The sequence below is a fragment of the Sebastes umbrosus genome, chromosome 2 (genome assembly GCF_015220745.1).
Source record: "Sebastes umbrosus isolate fSebUmb1 chromosome 2, fSebUmb1.pri, whole genome shotgun sequence".
NCBI classification, from domain to species: Eukaryota; Metazoa; Chordata; class Actinopteri; order Perciformes; family Sebastidae; genus Sebastes; species Sebastes umbrosus.
The window spans coordinates 14,549,051-14,570,825 of NC_051270.1; the positions used below are offsets into that span (position 1 = coordinate 14,549,051).

Genomic DNA, 21,775 nt, shown 5'->3' on the forward strand with positions numbered 1-21,775 from the left:
TTATCTGATCTTGTGCTCTATTTCTACTCAAAAGCAATGGGAATGGAGAATGCAGCCAGCACCCCTCCTCCTCCAACCCCACCCCGTTGTTGCCCCTCCACCCTCTGACCCTCCCTCGTTTCTGCCCGTCTACTAGTTTGGCAAAGCCCATGACCTCCCAGTGCAGCTCCCTCAGTGACCGGTAATGGTTTATTTTGTGTCAAAGTGCATTTTGGTTCCACTCTGCTCAGATTTTCAGGACAAATTCGGCAGTTGTGCAACTCGAACCGGTCATGAGCTCACATGTTTACAATGCAGGGCTGCCGTTGTTTGTCACACCTTTCAAATAAAAGGTAGCCAAGATGGACAGTGTTTACGGGATGCTGGGAGTTGTCGGGGGCTGCGGCTGGCAGCTCTGTCCACTGGGATGGTGTTCGCAGGCTAATTTGATGGTCGCTGAGCCCTCCCCTGCCTCCCCACTGCAGCCTCATGGTGCCTGTCTGGATGCTTCATGGTCACCTCATGGCTGGTACATTATTGTGTTTTAAACAATGGTTTGGACCTACAATGAATAATGGGCTTGTGTTTTGTCCCCCGCATTGCTGTTGCTGCTTTGAGTGGCAGAAAGTTTAGGAGTCTTTTAAGAAAAAGCTTGTAGTGAACTCAGAACTGCAGTTTTTGTCATTCTCAAAATTGATCAAGGCAACATTTGACCAGTGGAGCAACATAATACACAACCCCAATGTTCTTGTGCATTTTGCAATGGGTGTATTGTTGCCTGAACCTTATCATTAAAGCAGGGAAAGAAAGAATGCTAATCTTTTGGGTGTTGAGTGTCAGCCCCGTCTCTCGTAAGACAAGCTTGTTAAATCTCCACGCATTGGCCAGATTTCCCTGGCTGCTCAGCTCCTCATGTTTGTGGAGCTTCTCAACTTCGCAAATGTTGGAGCAAATTTCCAACTGGCCATAAATTTTCTTAAAACTGCCAATATTCAAAATCTACACAGTTGATTTCTCGCCTCAAAAATTCTCAGAAATGAATTTAGTGATGAAATAGCACACGAAATTTTTTTTAAAAAAGCACTGTTGTTGTGACCATAGACTGTACCATTACAGCGCTTTGCATTGTAGGATACAGTTGGCGAGGGAAACTTGTCCGATGTATAGGCCTACAGGAGATTTTTCTCGAATCGATAGGCGACATACATTTTGCTACATTCTGGCCGAATCAGTATTTGCTGCTAGTATTGTATGCGGTTAAGCCTAAGAGTCTATAACCATGCTAGCAGACCTGAGAGGCTCTAGTTAGGCACAGCAGTGCTTTGAGCTAAATGCTGATGTCAGCAGCTAACATGCTGATGTTAAGCAGGTATAATGTTTACCATTTTCCCAAATGTGTCTTAGTACTAAGCTCTTAAATTCTCTTATTAGCAATATACACAAGCACTGTACAGCTGAGGCTGATGGAAATGGCTTTAGTTTTGCATCAGTTTTATTTCCGTTCATCCTGCAGGAAACATGAATTTGGGTACCAAATTTCATGGCAATCCAATAGTTGTTAAGAGATTTCACTAAAAACTAAAAATGTGAACCTCATGGTAGTACTAGAGGAAAAGTCAGGGGATCACAAAGATAGGATTCATACTCTTGGAACCATGAAGGCATGTGCAACATTTTGTACCAATCCATGCCACTAGCACAGCTAAAGAATAGAAATTATATTGCTGAGACGAGAAGATCCAGTTTGTTTCAATGTAGTTTCCATTGATACACAGTCAAAATATTGTATGTTTGAAAAATATCACCAAACAACACTATATAATTTCACAGATGGACAAATAGACAATGGATAACGGAGGAAAAAAGAGAATAATAATCTAAAATCAAACGACAATCTCCAAATTTATTTAGTCATCTATTTATATCATGAGACCAACTGTGATATTTAGTGTCATCACAGCTAATCACACATCCTACACTAACATAATTCCTAAATGCAGGACCACATTCACTGTTCATGAACCCATTAACCTTTACGCCGCATTGAACTATTTGTGTAAACATTGTGATGTAGTCATGATGACTGCTGGTACATTTATAATTCAAGTTATTGTGAATTAAACAGCGGGACGTTGGTGCAGCTGAATGGAACACCTAAGGGCATTTATCGCAGCTTGACTAAGCATTTGTTTAGTTGTGTTGAAATGCGTGTGACGGTGTGTCAATTTCCATCACAAATGTGCTGTAACAGAAGCAGACCTGACCAGTCCCTCCCCAGTTGGTCTCCATCTGTTGCCTGAGATCTTACAGGACGATCATCTTCTCCACCTCTATCCTCTCTCCACAGTTCTCCCATTTCTCCTGTTGTTCTCATCTTGTTCCCTTCCTCCCCTGTATTTTCTATCCTCGCCTTCCTCCTCCCAATGTCAACTAATTAGGGGGGGAGGAAAGGGCAGTACAAAGACCTCGTCTGGCCCACCCACTGACCCTGTTCCACCCTTTTCTGAGCCTTCATTTTTAACCATTAGCCCTCTCTTTAGTCTTTTGATTAGAGCCAAGAACGCCTGGACACAAAAGACTAATCATGGGATACAACTAGCTGGGCTCTGTCACTCATCTTTGGGATAGTCCCCTTCCCGTCCCACCCTGCCCACCTCTCTTGTTTGTCTTTGGTCTGCTGCTCAAGAACTGAGCCTCTAATCTAGTCACTGGTCAGCGAGGCAAACAGTCCGTCTCTGTCTGTCTCCGTCTCTTTCTCTTTAGTCTGTCATTAAAAGAGATATTGTTTTTCTGACCAGCTACATGTTCTATATATATATATATATATATACTCTATATGTTATTTCATTCCATTATAGACACCTCGAAGGGAATTATCCCACTTATACCTCACTTGCCAAAAAAATCAAGACCATTCATTTATATTTTCATGCATTTTTCAACCAAAACCTAAAGTTTTTCACACTCTGTTTCCTTGGTAACACCTGAGGGTTTACTAATACCTGCAACAATAATCACCATCCCATAAGGTTCTTATGCAATGGAAATGTGCATGCATGCTTTAGTTGAAGTAAACACTTCCACGATTGTTCTCACACACAAAGAAACATGTCTCGTCATGAAATCTCCGGCACACAGTTCAATCAGTAGTCGATTGCGCAGGTGGACTCAAGCCAATTGAAACCAAAGTGTTTTGCCGCATGCCAACATGGCATTCTTCTGGCTACCTCAGCATGATGAAACCTCTGGGCGGTTGAGTGACAGAAAGCTGCTTAAATGCAATTGAGGGGAAAGTTTCCCATGTTTCCATCTGAAATGTGTTGAGACTCGCAGGAGGTTGGAACAAAGCACCCACACTGAGAGACTGTCATACTGTCTGCTTGAAGTTGGCAGGCCAGGATAGAATTATAATGTACATCTTTGAACTTTCGGATCGGTTAAAGACGAAGCTTGTTCATCATCGCCAAAGTCCAGGTGTTGCGAAGCTTCACTGTCACATAATCTGAAGGAGAAAAAATTTGACTTTTGGACTTACTTTCTGTAAGTATTTTTTATTGTCTTGACATTTACCAGATTCATCAGTTTATTTCAGCTTACTGTCAGATTCATTCATTCATTTCAACTCATATTTCATACATCTATAAATTATATCAGTGCAGTTATTTTTGTTCTTCGTTCATCTGCTTTTTCAGTCATGCATTTTTCGTATACCAGCCAAAGCATCTGAGCCTCATTACCGTCCCTGCAAAACCATTTGTGAGTCCTGACAGAGAGCCTTCAGGGTGCATGTCCTGGAAGCAGGTAAGCATGTCAGCAATGCAAACATATCATAAAGGCTTACCTGCTGCCTTCTGTGAAAGATCCTGCACATAGCAGCTACCTCTAAAGTGGGAGGTGTTTAACTTAAACATTACGGTTTTGGCAGCTAGTCTGTTAATTCCAGGGGTAAGGCAGGTCATCTCACAAGACTGCAGCAAGCTTACAGGATAAAATCTTCTTCTTTTTCTGTAACAATGTATTTAGAAAAATAACTGAATATGCACAGGAGTTGGATCTTTACTGTGTGATATGATGTTGAATGATTAATACACTTTTCAGATAACTTTTCTGAAAATAAGTGACTGACTGCTGTACAAAAAGTAAGACATTGGAGAGGGCAATGGAGGCGAGTGCTGTAGACTTGCTGAGAATGTGTTTTCCATCTCCTATTTCCATTGCCAAAAGAGTAATTAAAGCAGCATTGGGTAGAATTTGGAGAAAATATGATTTCAAAAAAGTTATTTCTATAAAACAGTCACTATATCCGGACAGTAGTGTATGAGACAGGTAATATGAAAAAAAAAAACATGTGTCTCTGGTGTCCTCCGGTGCTCCTAATGGCATCTGCAAGATTTATCAGACCGGAGGAAAACAACCAATCAGAGCTGATCTGGAGCATGCCGTCTCTGAGGAGTTGTCAATCACTCGTGAACTCTGATCAAATGAGAAAGTTTGCTCCGACTGGTGGGCGGTGCTTGGTATTTCCTCAACTGATCTCAACATGACTGCCGGGTCACAAACTTTCTCATTTTACAGCTAAACAGTACACTACAAGATGTTTCTGAAAATATTTGAGGGGAGAAATAGGTATTACAGTAACAGAATATTGATTCATATTTGATCAGCGCTGCCTAGTTTGACCGTTTCATCGGAGTTTGCAAGTGATTGACAGCTGCCTCTGTTGAATAAACAGCCAAGAGGAACGCTCTCTCTCTGAAATGAGTCTTCCGTCACGGGTTTTAAAGCCTGAAAACAGAGCCATGAGGAGGTGCAGAAGTCTAGTTTTCTCTCAGAACACTTGAATTACAATATGCTGAAAGGTTATTATGGATCTTTTGCCCACTGATGCTAAAAATATTCTGCCTACTGCAGTTTTAAGGTCACTGTTCAACAATAAGGTTTATAATGCCCGGCATACAATTGATTCAATATGAAGAAAGTTTCATCTGCAGGAGTTTCCTTGTAGATTATGCAGTTTTCATCTCAGTCTGATTAACTAACCTCTGTGGTTATAACTTTATTGGCTTAACTGGGCTTCAGATATTGACTGCAGGCACACATAGGTACACATAATGTTTATCCGTTTTTACTTCATTGTTTTCTCTTCCCTCTATTAACATCTATAAAAACAATTGCATGGATGTATTCTTGTCCCGGAGGTGTCTGACTGATGTCCTTCTTCCTCTCCTCCTCCTCCTCCTCCTCCTCCTGGTTGCCCTGGATTAGAGCAGACCTCCCCGCTGCCGCTCACACACACACAGACCTGCTTCTTCTCAACTTCTCAATCTCACTTCTCACTCCTGTGTGTGTGTGTGTGTGTGCACAGATGCAGTGTTTTGTACGAGCAAGTTTGAGCGTGTATGCAAGTGTGTGTTGGAATGTGTTTTTGTGTTTGTGCGTGCACATTTGTGTGTGTGTGTGTGTGTGTGTGTGTGTGTGTGTGTGTGAGTCGGTGGGTGGGGGCGAGGCACATGCGTTGGCTTTTGAGATTTAGCAGGAATGTTTTGGGGATCACTCTGTTTCAGATTTCACCTCAGTTTTAGAGGTAGCAGAGGAGGGAGGGGGGATCGAGAGTGTGGGTGGGAGATGAGGGCAGCGGGGGGGCGAGGGGGTGTTCAGGGTAAATCTTTCCTCTTTGAGAATAATTTGATCCCCTGGCTTGGCTGGCTGTTCTTGACTGTGTCTTGTTCTGTCCGTCACTGAACAATGCAGATGGAGTAACGTTTCAGGTCGGATGGGAACACTGATTCTCCAGACAGGTAGTCACTGCCCCTCCACCCTCCTCCTCCTCACATCCCCCGTTTATTTCTCCCTCTCTCTCTCACACACCAACACACCAGCTTCATCTCTTTTTTCTCACATGCTTGCTCTCACCCCTGCCTGGTCTCTCCCCTTGGTTCTTATGCGCTCATTGTATTTCTCTTTCTCTCTCACCCTCTCCGTCTCCTGTTGATTCAGTAGTAAGGTAGTTCACTCTGACCCCACCACCTCCACCTCCACTACCACCACCACCCGTCCCCTCCTTTTACACAGCCCCATGTGCATTCCTTGGGCTCAGTATTAAGCAAAAGCAGCCTGACCCCCCCCCCCCTTAAACACACCATTCATTACACAGTGTTCGCTCTGTTCCTTTTGTTTAATGCTCTGACCTTTTGTCAGACCTTTTCACAGGAAGGATCTTCATCCAACAATACATGGTTGTTTTTATTGATTCCCCAAAGGCCATGTAGCATGTTTTTACCAAAATCTTTTCACTACAAGCCTTTAGACCTAAAACTGTAAGCCATTACGTTTTTTTCCAAAAAATTCATATAAAAATTGATAAAAAAACTGATTTTGTTCGTTCTTATGAATGCTTACACACCCCTGCGGAACATTTGTGCGGGGGAAAGAATATTTGGACGGACCACGACTTCAGAGGATTTCCAATGACCAATCCTTTGTTCCAACTGATATCTGTCATTCTGCATAATAATTAGCCATGTGCTTCTGTTTGTTTCACGGAGATAGTGTATTTTTGGGGCCTTGGAAAAATGAGCGTTTGTTTTCGGGGAAACGGACTGTCGGAAAAATGGGGGGTTTTTTTCGGTCCAATGGGACTATTGGTGATTCGGAATAACAATGGGCCATCCACTTCTCAACACCCAATAATGTACGACAAACACTACTATCTCAACAATCAAATAAAGGACAATATATGGCATGAGATCGCCCACCAGCTGCGAAAATGAGGTGCAGGAACGCTGAAAATTTGCGCGTGGATTTTCCGTATTCCCGCACCGCATTTTGGCATCGCACTGGTGAGAAACGGCTTTTCCTCAACAGATGGATAACAAAGCTGAGATGATTTTATTGTATCACTCCCATTGAAAAGTGAGGTGCACATGCCGTTTTGATGTAAAAAAAATTATAAACTTGACATAAATCAGTAATAAGGATTATTAATATTCTCAAAACTACAGTTTTTTTTATTGTCTCGTGGGTCACTTCACTGGATTTGATTGACTTACGGTGTCAACCATATGTGATGCATCTTCCCTTTGCTCTTTATTCAAGGTCCTCTTGCCCTTGTATCCTCATGTGTCAGTGCATATCACTAGAACTTCGTAACATGACAACTTACATGACCCAATACATACCAAACAAAGTCAATCTCATCACAATTTTTCAAAAGTGCATGACGTAATATCAACCCGACTTTTGTGAGCTTCATAAAACTCCTTCCCTTTCGTGTTGCTCCAGAAATCAAATTACATCTTCAAATTAATTGACTCTTTCAAGTTTACAGCAACAAATACATTTTCTCATTTTCCAATCCCCTATTTTTTCCTCCCTTCAAATGTACAGAAAGTCCATTAGTACCATTTATCATTAACTTCCCCGTGTGCAAGTTGTGGGTCCGCGTGGCCGTGTTAGTTTTTCTCCCCGCGAAAACACAATCATTTCCCAGCGCTAAGAGCCCTTAATGGACTGGAATGGGCACTCTGAGGCTCATTAGCATTAGCCAGCTTCCTACTCTCCGTTAATGGAGAAATGCTCTTTATATTTATAATGCTTTTACAGAGCGGGACGATCAATATCATAATCTACATGATTGTGGAATATGAAGTAAGGTTTTTTTCTGTGCGCATTAGGGAGAAAGTATTGGTTTGAGTTGCAAAACAAGAAAACACTTTGATAAGGGTGTGGTTGCTGTCCAGAGCGGATATATTAATCCTGGCGCAATAGGTAGAGCAGTAAAGAGATTCTGTTTATGTAACTGAAAAAGAAAGTTTGCTCTGTTGAACCTCCAAACTTTTGAGCCCTCCTCACTTTTCCTAATTATTTTGTTTTCTAGAGCAGAAACTGCAGACCACCCAAAACTACTGCAAACCACTTAAATCAAGATCAAACAAATAAATGCACGTAGGTTGATACACAATGCACATGCCCAAATTACTCTGTTCCATCATGTTTATTGGGGTTTTTGTTAGGCTCTGGAGAACAACCTCCTCTTCACATTTCTATGAGCAATGTGAAGACTGAGTGTGTGTGTGTAAGATAAGCAAGTGGGCCCTGTTCTTGGTCTGAAGGGGGGCTTCCCCAGCACCTCTGCTTCCTGTGTGTGTGTGTTTTGTTTGTTAGTGCGGTGTGTGTGAGTGTGAGAGATGTTTCTCCTCTTGTGTTATCGCTGGTGTTGAGAAGTGTGAGCCAGGGAGCATTGTGACACCGGTGAGGTATCCCGTCACTAGTGCCTCTACAGCTCATATAGACTTAGAGCTGAAGCTGTGATAGTCCAACCAGGACACACACACACACACACACACACACACACACACACACACACACACTGTATAAAGTCAGTGCCTTTTGTCATTAAATACAGGTCGTGGCTTCATCCAAATTGCATACTCTGCACTACATACCCAAAAGGTGTACTATCGTTCAACATACTTTCGTGTGAATAAACAGTAGTAGGTATCTTTTCGGACGCACTGAGCAGTTATTTACGTCGTCGCTTCCTCAGAGCCTCCTTGCTGGTTTGACATGTGTAACCATGGTAACCCGTGCCAACCTCATGTGACCAAAACGCCGGTTTGTAAGTATCAAAGTCTGAAATAATTAAAAATATATATTACGTCGAGCAAAAGGAAATCCTATACTTACAGTTAAATTGAAGAGTTATTGATGTTACAGAGCTGCCCGTCAACGTCCGTTATAAACGTTGTCGTCACTACCGCATTGCATTGTGGGATATTTATGCAGCCGTTGTGTTCAGCGTTGCATACTGTAAAATTTCAGCGGAAATCGTATGCAGTTCACATACTATTGGTTTCGGGCACACTAAAAAAATCTCACATACTGTCTTGCCGTACTAAATAACGTGGTAGTATGGAATTTCGGACGCAACAGTTTACATGAGTTTACATGAGTATTTTCCCCAGTTAAATTTAAATGCGGAACAACAAGTGTAAGGAATCACACACACACATACTCAGAAACACCAGGAAGCAGTAAAAACCCACAACCGCCATGGTGGTCCACTGGGATCTGTCTCCTCCAGAGCCTGGCTTTACAGTAATGGACCACAGGAAGGACACAAAAGCCACGTCGTTCTCACAACTTGTCTCACAACTTGTCTCACAACTCGTCTCACACACATCATTTATTAAAAATTGTAATTTTTTTTCTTCTTTGCATGCATGTTACATGTATCTTTACCACACTGTTTTATTTGAGTTACCTTCTATGTACCTTTTTGCATAGTTTATGTTTTTTACCTACCAGTTTTTTCTGTCTCACATTTCCTTTATGTTTCTGTCTGTTTCAGTCTCTGTCCTCGTCTTTCTCACCCGGCACTCTCTATATTTCAACCCCCTCCCCTCTTCCATTGAGCCTCCCTTCTCTACAAAATGCACCGCTCAAGACTGATGTCTGGATTACTTGTTCTCCATCATCACCAAGGTCAGACTCATGTATGATACATATGGATCAAACCATTCTGTCCTGTCAGTCTCGTGTCTTTACTTCATGCTTGTGTGAGGTGTACTGATACCGGGGGCAGACGGTAACTTCAGCAAGTTTACCTCCGGAGCATATTGATCAGCACCCCTTAAGTAAGTCAAGTCATTAACCGAAAGGACTACGGTGGCAAAAAGAGATACCTGGAGGAAAAACAACCGCCTTCCAAGAGATCTCTGGGGCTTGTTAATCCGGTTATTCTCTGGAAAGATGCAACCTGGAGGTTTTTTCAATAATGAAAGACTGATATTTGATGGGATGACACACATAAAGAGCATTCACTAAGCTCCACACCCCCCTTATTTATTTTTGTTCATAGTGTTTGAGCCTTATCTCTAAAAATTTGAGATTATTGCAACAAAAAGACGATATAACATGTTACCTTTCTGCAGTTTCCTGCATTAGTTGTGATACAAAAACAGTTTTAAACTGAACGCACCTCTTTCTCTCTGCACTAAGAGAGTGATGATGACTGTGGTCCTCAGAGGGAGAAGGAGCTGCTTTCGTCCACATAAATAACCGTCTCCTGAGCATGCAGCAGGAATATGCATGTAATGTGCATGGACAGTCTCCAAGACATTGACCCTAAACGTCCCTAATAAATAAAGACAAGCCTACACACAACACATTAGCGGTGTTCACCATTTATCTGGATGCCACCCGTTCATACTCACACACACGCATAATATTGTCTCTTCCTCACTGTCCTGAACCCTCAAATGGATAATGATTGATTTTTGTTTTGGTAATGTTGCTCCCCCGCAGGTTTCCTTGAGCTGACCCAGCAGATTGGACCTCTAAGTGTTGCCGTAATTCATGTAGTGAGGGAAAGAGGTACATACCTATTTATACACTGTATGTACATGTATTTGACTTGAGGAAAGTATGAAACGATGCCAAACGATGGATGGACCCTTAAACTGCTATAATAGCGGTTGTATCATTACCATAAAACCCAGTATATTAAGGATATAAATATATATTTTATAATTTTGAAGAATGTTTTTCGCATATTATTGTAATAATTTGGGTTAATTCTCTTCTACGTTCTGTTGTGTTTCAAGACCTTATTGTGTGTTCAGTGGTGATCATTCATGTGGATGTTAAAACACATGCTGAAGCTCAGTTTATACAGCTCAAGTATCTACTCTTTACAGTAATCCTCATCCTTCCAACCTACAACAACAGCCTCTCTATCCCCCTCTCTCTCACACACACACATGGAGTACGCTTTAGAGTTGTTCCGATACCTGTATCAGAAAGGCGTCCGATACTGCCCAATATTCGGGATCGGGTATTGGCGAGAACGCCAGTCTATGCACCGATCCCATACCATAATATATTAACCCAGAAAAACATCAACTTTTTCAACCGGATTAATTTACATTTTATAATGTTTCATATCAGTAATTTATGTTCTTTGTAACTGGCAAACTGAATAGTAAAAGAGAGTTCTATTGCATTCATTCTCTGTATGTATTTTTTCATGTTTTATAAAAGGTTTAACCTGAGCCAGGCCATACAGCAAAGATAGTAATTACATCCATACGTGGTCAGTAGTAAACAGCTGTTAAATAATGATAATAATAATAGCTATGTATTTTTTTTGTCATGCTGGTATTGGATCGGTACTGGCATGACAATACCACAAATTCAGGTATCGGAATCTGTATCGGGAAGGAAAAAATGGTATCAGAACATCTCTAGAACGCCTGCTCTTTCCTTTCAATGATGTTTACATACCTAATCAAATAATAAATGAGAAAGGAGGATTTATACTGTAGGTGCACACATGTACAGTATGTCAATATTCAGTGGTGTATGTTATGCACATATCAGTAAATCAACTTTTAGACTTTCTTATATTTGGATTAGCATAAGTGAGTAAACATATCTTTATAATACAATATGTATTCAGATTTTCTGACTCTGACTCTACATACTCTCTGTATGTGTTGTCTGAAGGTTCATGCAGACTCCAGTAGGTGCTGCTGGAGAGCAGCAGAGTTGACGTTGGTGTGTGTGTCTCCACAATCTGGGCTGGCCACCAACCTCCTGTCAGCGTACACGACCACGACTCACCACATCTCCAGGGAGATGCTGATAGAAAAAGCCACAGCAACACTAAGTGGCGATTCACACCTGAGACGGTACAGTATTTGCAAAATACAGTTAAGCGTGCTTTTATTACTTGATACATGTGGTTTTGTTTTTTTTGCTGCATCAGGACAGTTGAGAATTACAGAGAACATAATTACTCCTGTGTGTGTTTCTTATTGATCACTGCATCAACCACTGTCTTTGAGGTGCAGCCAGTATATTGCAATACATTTGTTCTAAATGGTCCACTAATACAGTTTATAATATGTAGTGAAGAAGGACATGACACTACATAACCAGTCCAACTAACTGGTTAGACTGGTTTCTTAGGTTGAGATAGCAATGCAGATTACTTTCCACGAATTTGCTGTGTAACAGCCCACAGCCACAGTAGTGCTTCTCACTCTGCTAAAGGACTTTAGAGTAAGTCTGCCTCAACTCAGAGGAAAATAAAAAACTAATTAAATAAAGTCAGAAATGGTTGCAAGATTGGTTTTCAAGAAGTAGGTATGACATGTGACCGACTTGTCCTTTTCCAATTAACTTGAGTGTCATTTATGCACTGTATTTAAATTTCATTTGACTTTACATCTGCAGTATGAAAGTCTGAGATAGCATCTCCTATGACCTAAGTCATTCTGCCACATTGTGTTTCTGTCACCCGTTCCTCTCCACTTGGAATATTTTTACACTAAAACATCTGTTTGAGGCATTATGGCGCCTCGGTTTTAAAAAAAGGATGACATGGTGTGTCCTCAGAGCACTCTTCTGATCTCCTGATCCACCTTTTTATTTCCTGTTATCACAGGGGGGTCCAGGTTGAACTCCTTAGAGTTAGCTAATCCCTAATGATCCCTCGCCACATGAGGCATTTTTAAAATCTTTTTACTTTAACTCAAACTTTACTGCTCGACTGCAACCATTTCTATTTTGATATCAGTTTTCACTGGAGCCATTTGAAAAGTCCGAGGATGCTTTAAGACATCCTGCGACTGAACAAATGCCAAATGAGCATCTGTAAGGAAGTGAGGGGCATTGTCTAAAGTAGAAATTGTAATTTGTAGCCCCCCTAATCCTCTTTTCTTTCACCCAGATAAACCATCTGTTCTGGGATTCAGATCGGACTTTATACAGAGTTAAGAAAGCTCAACTAAGTAGATAAATTCCCAGCATCTTACCCTTAATACCTTTACAGTACGACGTACACAAAGTAAATATCTGCTGGCATGTTTGCTCTTATATTAGCCTGCTTTAGATCCTACGCTGAAATTTAGTGTGTGGAATTAAAATCAAATTATTATTTTTACATATTGAATTATGATAATTACTGTTTACTGCCAGCCTTTTGACCTTAAAAATAAGGAGGATTTCAAAACCAAAGTGGGGGGTCTGGAGGTTCTCCCCCTGAAACAATTGAGTTTCAGAGACTTTGTTTCATTCTGGTGACTTTAAAAGAATGAAATAACAAAATAATAAGTACACCGCCACAGCATTTTTATGATAAATAGGCCTACTCAGGAAAGAAAACTGAATAATTTGCCCCTCTGGCGTGAACTTGTGTGAATCTCTGGCATAAACGAGGCTAATATTCATCAGTTTTCATTCATTCATTCATTTTTGCCCCTGTTTGAGTATTTCTTTCTCTTAGTTCTCTCTATTTCCCTCTCCTTCTCTCACTCACTGGAGGCCCTTTTAGACACAATGCTACAACGGCACCACTGCGCTCTGAAACCTGTTATTTCCAATGGCTTGCACCACACCACAACGGCCTTGCTTTAATGCTGTGATGTGTGGCGAGCACAGCTCAGACCGCGCCACGGTGTCTTGAGTAGCTCTCCTCCGCCGGGAAATGACATTTGGTGTAGCTCTATTGCCGTCCGGGTGGAAACAGTAGGGTTTATACACGCTGTACGGCGCCACAAACAGGTTGAGATAACGAAAAGAAAATAAAGGTGTGAAAATTTGTCATACATCGGGAGAAATGAGGGAAAATTGTGGCCCCGGGGGGAAACTGGGAGAGGGGAATGAAAAACGGAAGTCTCCCGGCAAAATTGGGAGGGTTTGCAAGTATGCACAAGAACCTGCTACTACAGTACGACTCATACCATGAGCCTGGGTTTTATACAGTAGATATTAACCCTATGTTATCCCTTGCCAGGGTGCCACTGGGCCAGCAGCCACTGACAAGGTTAAGCTGTTTAGAGTAGGTGAGGAGATTACACAGCTTATTATCCACATCTCTCTCTCTCTCTCTCTCTCTCTCTCTCTCTCTCTCTCTCTCTCTCTCTCCCTCCGTCCCCCATACACCCCCTCCCCCAGGCTGGCCGCATGGGGCCGCTCCGAAATTTAATACCATGTCTACAACAAGATAAGGCTTTCTTATGGACAGATTAACAATATGCCCATTGTTTGTTGCCCCCGTGCAGGCAGACACAGGCAGCCCAGGCATTAAAGCCAGGGAGTCTGGTTGTCCGATGTGAACTCTAGCAGAAAGAGAAAGAAATGTTGAAAAAGAGATGGATGGTGGAGGTGCAGAAGCAAAAGGTTTGGGTAAAGGGGAAGAGAGTGAATGAGAGAGGAGAGACGGACAAACAGTGAGGAAATAAAAGGGGGGAAGAAGGAGAGGAGAAGAGAAAGAAGGAGAGAAAGGAATTCAGCCACCTCAGATAGTCTGGCACTACTGGGTCAAGCGCAGCATACTTCCCCAGTAACAAGAGACTGGGGAAGGCATGTCAGCAGCCAAATTGCCCCTCAAACCCACTGACAAGGACTGTCAGCAGAGAGGGGAGAGAGACTCTTTCTGGCCCGCTCTCATGCCAGGGTTAATCACTGGCAATTACAGAGAGGAGGAGCAATCAAAAGGCCGTGATGGCGCGGCGCTGGAGTGTGTGGGCTGCGGTGCTCGGGTGTCATAAGCCACTGCGACTCAAACCAGCCATTTCTCAAACGCTGAAAAAGTGTATGTTTTAATCCTGGAGGAGTGGTTCTTTGTGCATCTGCTTGAAAGTTGAATTGAAGGAGTGCTGCGGTTCCATCAGTGTGTGTACGTGTGTGTGTGGGCGTCTGGGGGTGGTGGGATTACGTGGGTGGGGATTCAGAGGTGATGAGGTTTTAAACTGGAGGGGTCCCCAGCAGACCCCAGGGTCCTGAGCACCTGGTGTCAGATCATGTCAGAGGGCAGGGGGCCAACCAAATTCCAAGTTTGAGCTGTGAATGTGAGCGAGTGATGATGGTGAAAAGGTACAGATGGATCCTGTAAGAAACTTTTTTTTCCTCAATGAGAATAATATTAGTGTGTGGTTGATGCAGTGAAATTACAAGCCTTTTTATATGATTAGGATTGCATAACTGAGATCAGTTAGATCATAAATTAGACAGTTAACCAAAAGCTAGTGGAAATACATGTTTTCTACTTTTTTATCTGTTCAAAATGTACCTCAAAAGGAGATTTGTTAAGTATTTAATACACTTACCAACATGGGAGTGGGCAAATATGCTGGTTTTATGCAAATATATGTATATATTTATTATTGGAAATCAATTAACAACACAAAACAATGACAAATATTGTCCAGAAACTCAAATCACAACATGGCAAACTCAAGCCCAACAGGCAACAACAGCTGTCAGTGTGTCAGTGTGCTGACTTGACTATGACTTGCCCCAAACTGCTTGTGATTAGTGATAAGTGGGCATGTCTGTAAAGGGGAGACTCGTGGGTACCCATAGAACCCATTTTCATTCACATAGAGAGGTCAAGGGACCCCTTTGAAAATGGCCATACCAGTTTGAAGCGTTAATTAGCCACCTAGCTTTAAAACAGAGCCCGCTACAACCTAAAAATCGCAAGTTGCGTTAATGCGTTAAAGAAATTAGTGACCTTAGAAAAGAATTTGCGTTAACGCGTTATTATCGCGTTAACTTTGACAGCCCTAATTCATTTATTTCCCAGTTAGTTGTGTCACAATTATGGGCCAAACAGACTAAGATAAACCTTTACGATGCCCTCTGTAGTTTTTATGTAAATAAATGATATGTCAAATTCAAATTTGCAGGTGATGAATAGGCATGAAGTATAGTGTAGTGTGTGTCATGTCACCATCCATCCCACCGACATGGCAGTCGCAGACCGTTTGTATTCACATGGTGACAGTTGACAGCTGTTTTTTCCTTTAATAAGATTAGGCTAAAGAAATTAGTCGTGCACTCTTTAATCTGCCATTTAACGGAGGAGGCCACCTGGGGCTCTGCCTTATCCCGTCCACTCTGGATGGCTAATCAGAGCGGGTTTGATTCACACAGGGATGAGCGCAGCACTTCTCTGCACTCACAACCTGCATCTCTGCAAGCCAATAAATGGATGATTCCCCAGTCAAAAGAAAGCATGCTTAGTTTCTTGTATAAGAGCCTCAGTGGTCATTTTCAGTTAGCCACAGTGTCATTTTTTATTTTAGTGGTAATTAAGCAGAAAGAATTAGTCCACCATTAAGTGAGCAAGTCTTACATCATTGCCCCTCTGCACTCACAAGTCTAACTCCAACAATGTCCTCAAATAACCACAATGAAATATGTAAGTATTTCTCCATGATGTCAAATTTTTCCAGATAATGTTGGCTTTAAAATGTTTGTTCACTTTGTTTATGGTTACATTCATTACATCAGCAGCACAGCTGTAGTGTTTGGCTTTGGCAATACAGGGCATCCCCGAAAAGCCTGCCAACGTGTCATCCATCCCAGACACTTCCTGTATGCCTCACATCCCGCCTCTCCGCACATAAATGCTCCTAAATCTCTGTAACCACACACATTCAGTATGGTACTTCATACTCACAGTGGTTTTATTAAAGCAGGGCATAGACAGAAAGTATCAATGTTCAACACACGTGGCAATAAATCTTGGTGAGAAAACCCTGGGCCAAGTTCTGCTTTCAATTCTGATTTTCACCAGATGCACAAGCTCAGATTTGCACAAAGTTAACAAAACATTTTGAGAACTATTGCAGAAATGATTTTGAGAATAATTGTTCCGATGATAAAGACAACCTGTTATTAGTCAAATAATTACTAAATCAGCTATTGGCAACATCTGGGGCTAACGATTATTTTCATTTTTTAATAATCTATCGATTATTTACTTGATTAATCGATTAGTTGTTTTGTCTATAAAATGTCAAAAAATGCTGAAAAATGTCGATCAGTGTTTCCCAAGATGACGTCCTCAAATGTCTTGCTTTGTCCACAACTCAAAGATATTCAGTTTACTGTCATAGAGGAGTAAAGAAACCAGAAAATATTCACATTTAAGAAGCTGGAATCAGAAAATTGACTTTTTTTCTTGAAAAAAATAACTCAAAACAATTAATCGATATATCAAAATAGTTGGCGATTAATTTAATAGTTGACAACTAATTGATTACTCGTTTAGTCAGCTCTAGCAACATCTGTCATATTTTGGCTCACATAGATATTCAGTTTTTTTAATGACCTCACATGGCAGTCACACCCTGCATGTAAATATAGCCAGTAACTGGATCTTGCTGCCTGATCTGGTAATATTACAATGATAAAAGAGATTAAATATATTCAAAGGTCAAACATTAGTATCTGTCATATCTATACACTATATTTTATACAGTTACAACTGTTCTTAAACATGAATGCATACATTGCCAGTGTATGAAAGTGCTGTCACCCTCATTTGCTCTCAGAAGGGGTCCCTACGTGTTGGTTAATGTGGTTTCTCCGCAGTGGGAGCTGTAGTGGGCTGGTTGGGAGAAATCAGCCTTGGCACAGCTGCACAAACGGGCCTTTTACTGGGCGAATCAATCAGGCAGCCCCGGGCTTGGGCCGCTGCCCAGAAAGCACAGTTTGGAGGGAGTCTCACCTTACCCATGTGCTCTGGCTGAAAGGAGCCAGTATTATCACTGTACAGCACTCACCCTGTCACCTCCGCTTTCTTCTCCTCGGCCTCCTCCCGCTGCTCTTTCTCCTCCTGTCATCTCTGGCCTGTTCTCCACTTCTACCTTCCTCTTTTCTCCTCCTGGCTATATTCTTCTCCAGTCCTCCTCCTCTCATGCTCTGCTACTCCTTACACACTCTCCAACTTAACAGATTGCCATCAGGAGGCTGCGATCTGAGGAGAAATGTCATATCGTCTCCTACTATTGGCTGTGCGCCCCTCAAATCACTTGTGACAGTTTCCTATTACATTGTTTACCTGCCTGAAGGCGGAGGCAGCCGTACTTTAACTATATTCAAATCTGCTCGATCTGGAGCGACCACAAGTCCGTGCACGGCTTCTTCAGGCGGATACGTTATGCGGTTTCTAATGTCTACTGTTATTCCAGTGAGGATTGGTTTGAGAATGAGGACCAGATGGAGACAGTTATCATGGATGTTGAGATGTTTATGACAAGGACTAAACAGAGGCAAGCTTTAAAATATCACAAATCTGAGTTGCTCTCGTCTCTGGTTGAAATTACGTTCTTTTTTTTGTGTGTTGCACACGTTTTGTTTTGAGTGAGGCTGGAGCCATGAATAGATGAGGAAAGTAGGCATTCTGACAAAACAACCTGTTTCTTCAGTTCATCTGATAGTGTTCAAAGCCAGCAGCCTTGTGCGTGTCAGGATGAATGCTTTCGAGAGATGTTGCCCAGGAAAACACATTATTCATATCTGAAAACCCATCCTGACTCAAGTTTTTAGGCATTTTATAGCAGCTTGAAATTTGGTTTTGTACTATACATGTGGCAAACTTTTGCATTTGTAATGTTTCATAAAGAGAAAGATTATATAAAATACTGGAGGTCATTGCTAGGGCTGCACGATTATGGCCAAAATGATAATCACGATAATTGTGATCAATATTGAGATCCCGGTTATTTATTATGATTATTCATTGATTTTAGCGACAACATATTTTTATTATTGCACTTTAACATCAAAATAAACAAAGCACTGCTCCCACTTCCATGCTGTGTTACATTCCTGCTAATGTACAAATTAGGGCTGCACGATGTTGGAAAAAACTGACATTACAATATCTTTTTTCTGCAATATGAAAAAGTACAGGAATATTCATATATTAAAGTTAAATGCATCAATCCGGTGCACTTTATAGAGCAAAATTGGCAACATTAAGAGCTAGATAAACAATTTAATGCCCTCAATTTAATCATAAACACATTGGTTGTACAGATAATATCTATCCCCAAAAATGAAGCCAAAACATCTTGATCGCTGGCTGGCTGTTAGTTTAGGAAGCGCTTGATTTGATATGCTGCAGCATTTACTCTGAGCAGAATGCACATTTTAAACGTCAATATCTCAGGCGATCATGTTCTTTTTTTTTTGCGATTGATATTCGATTAATTGTGCAGCCCTATCATTGCAGATAAGTCAATCTCTGCATTGTTGTAAATTCAGCAGAAGTCTACCACCGAATATGCATCAGCTCTCAGTGTAGCACCGCTGTCTCGCTGCTCATGGGAACTCCCTATTGTCCCTGCTGCTTATCTCTGTGGACAGGTCATCAGGTCAGAGAGATTAGATTGTCAGAAACGTGGCAGAATCTGGCAAGTGAGTGAAACAAGTTTCTTACAGCTGTCTGCCGGACACTTCCTCACCCAGTCCCTTCTCGCCCCGCAAGTTTACGTTTTAGACATTTAATTGCTGCTGATCACCACAGGATTTTATTACAAGAATTCTCATGCTTATATTATAAGCATTATGAGCATCCAAACAACAGAGGTAGCACATTTTCAAATATTCCTGGAATATTTTTATTTGTAATTGAGAAGTTTTACATTTTAATTTTTAAGATAAGCACGATCAGGTGCATGTAGACAGCCTTGTAAACCTAAAAGAAAAAGATTTGAAGATTGTCCTGTTATGAGCAATCAGTCTAATTCAGCTAGAGGAGTGTGTGTTTTAAATCCCGTTGTGTTATATGGTTCTATCTGTGAGGTAATTTTGATTCCTTCTTTGAACTTTAAAAGACATCTGTGTGTCTCGTGTATTTCAGAATGATACGTTTACACACACTAACAGAATAAAACACAAAGTCAAATGACTGATTCTTCTTTAACACAACAACATTAGAGGATAGGTTAACATTCTTCCAAGTCTTTCTGAAGACAGTAGCCCACATGTACAATGAAAAGGTCACTTGTCGTATAGTAATTGTTCCTCAATTCCGTACTGGTCGTAAAAAATGAAGATGGTGGATGTTGTCTCCTATCTATTACACTGAAACTGCTTTAAGAAGGGTTTCCTTTCCCACCAGTATGGACAGGAGGAATAATTACACTCTACGCATGTGAGTATAAAGTCTCTCAATAGCTGAAAGTCTATGAATGATAAAAGCGCTGTGGTCCTTCAGTCTGTAGATGTATTATTATAAAAGCTCATTTTGTTCTGTTAAATATTTACTAAATTATTTTCCCTTTAAGTCACTGTGTATTAAGAGTATAGGTGAAGAAATCCCCTCCATGGCTGCTGGTGACCTGCCGGGGGCACAGTGTTCGCGGGAATCTCCAGAGCCTGGCAATTAGTTAATTGAAAAGTTATGTACTTGGCATGAATAATTGAAAACAGAGTCTCTGGAATTAGCACAGCGTTCAGAGGCACAAATGAATCCTCCACAGCAGTATGAGTAGAAGATAGAGGCACTGATGTTCAGCTAAAGACACGGTTTCCAGATAATTTCATGAATTCCAGAAAAATATCTACTTTTACTCAAATGTTAATTGATAAAGTTGCAAGAATAATATTACGAGGAGTTTTTCTGGACCTTTTTAAATGGCACACATTTGCACCTGAAACGAGCATCGAGCTTTCACCTCTTTACAGATGTTAATGACGGCTGCAGAAACCCTCTGTTTTCTATGATAACTTAATTTGTTACACATTGCAATAATGTGTTATTCTTAAAGCCTATCTCTCGATCGAAAGACAGCAGTGATGTTGAATTTGTCACATTTTCATGTAAACGGAACCGTGCAGACTAAACAATGTAGACTTGTCAGAATCATTCACAAGCATACGACACATATGGTTCGAATTAGGAAAACCTGAATCAGACGGCTTTGACCGTTTCACTTCTAGTCTGTGCGGCAACTGACTATAGAAACCTCACAGTAAAGTCGAATGTAACAAGTGTATCCAAACTATTAAATAAAACCATTGTAGTGTATCATCTTGTGCTGATGATGATCTGACAGGTGTCAATCAACCTACAGCTTCAAACTATATTTCAAGTTTAAACATTTAAAGGACCAGTGTGTAACATTTAGGAGGATCTATTGGCAGAAATGGAATATAATATTAATAAGTATGTTTTATTTAGTGTATAATCACCTGAAAATATGAATTGTTGTGTTTTCGTTATTTGAAAATGAGCCGTTTATATCTACATAGGGAACGGGTCCTCTTCACCGAGTCCGCCATGTTGCATCGCCATGTTTCTACAGTAGCCCAGAACGAACAAACAAAACACTGTTAACTTTTCCTGCATGGGTTTGAGTCGATAACGTTACTCGCTCCTGTCCTCTCTCTCTTGCTTCACCACTCACTTCCCATGTACACTCACACACTCTAAGCACTGACTTTGCTTTAAATGGCTCTAGAGAGGGCAATTGGCGTTTTCTCCTCACCTCACCGCTAGATACCGCCAGATTCACACAGTTGGTCTTTAAATATGTAAATTAACAAGTGAAGAACGTATTTCCAGTCTTTTTTTCCCCAAGTTTTCACCAAAGCTGTTGCACATTTTGCAATAATTTTGTTTGTTGTATTCCCCGTAGCTCTTCCACACCTTAATTGTCTTTTGAGACAAAACCACGCTCAAAAATCAAGCGATTTTAGTGTTATTGGCATTTTTGGAGTAAATGCACAACATTCCTAAAACTGAACCTGAGACAGCTCACTCAGCTAACTAAACAACTTTGAGTCCTTCACAATTATTTGGCAAAATAAACTTTAGTCCATCTACTTTTGCTATATATTCTCCAATTTCCTCTTCCCCAATCTCGCCTCATTCTTTTTGTTTAACCCTCTATGTGTCCGTCCTTCCTTCACACTCTTTCTATGTAACAGACGTGCTTCGACCACACACTACAGGGTTGTCCTGCTGAGACACTCAAGGGTTAATTCTGGG

General features: G+C 41.2%; 1 long non-coding RNA gene across 2 annotated transcripts in view; it reads left to right on the forward strand.

The window, feature by feature from the left end:
* The first annotated feature begins 3,384 nt into the window (after positions 1-3,384).
* The window catches only part of LOC119477438, a 37,781-nt gene continuing 19,390 nt past the window's right edge, over positions 3,385-21,775 (forward strand). Inside the window, exons 1-7 of one of the 2 annotated variants that reach the window (XR_005204232.1) lie at positions 3,385-3,519; positions 3,672-3,780; positions 5,731-5,777; positions 7,858-7,923; positions 9,329-9,462; positions 10,285-10,353; positions 11,485-11,690. This is a non-coding gene — a long non-coding RNA (uncharacterized LOC119477438). The remainder of the gene's footprint in view (positions 3,520-3,671; positions 3,781-5,730; positions 5,778-7,857; positions 7,924-9,328; positions 9,463-10,284; positions 10,354-11,484; positions 11,691-21,775) is intronic. The other variant, XR_005204233.1, reaches the window with a different exon arrangement.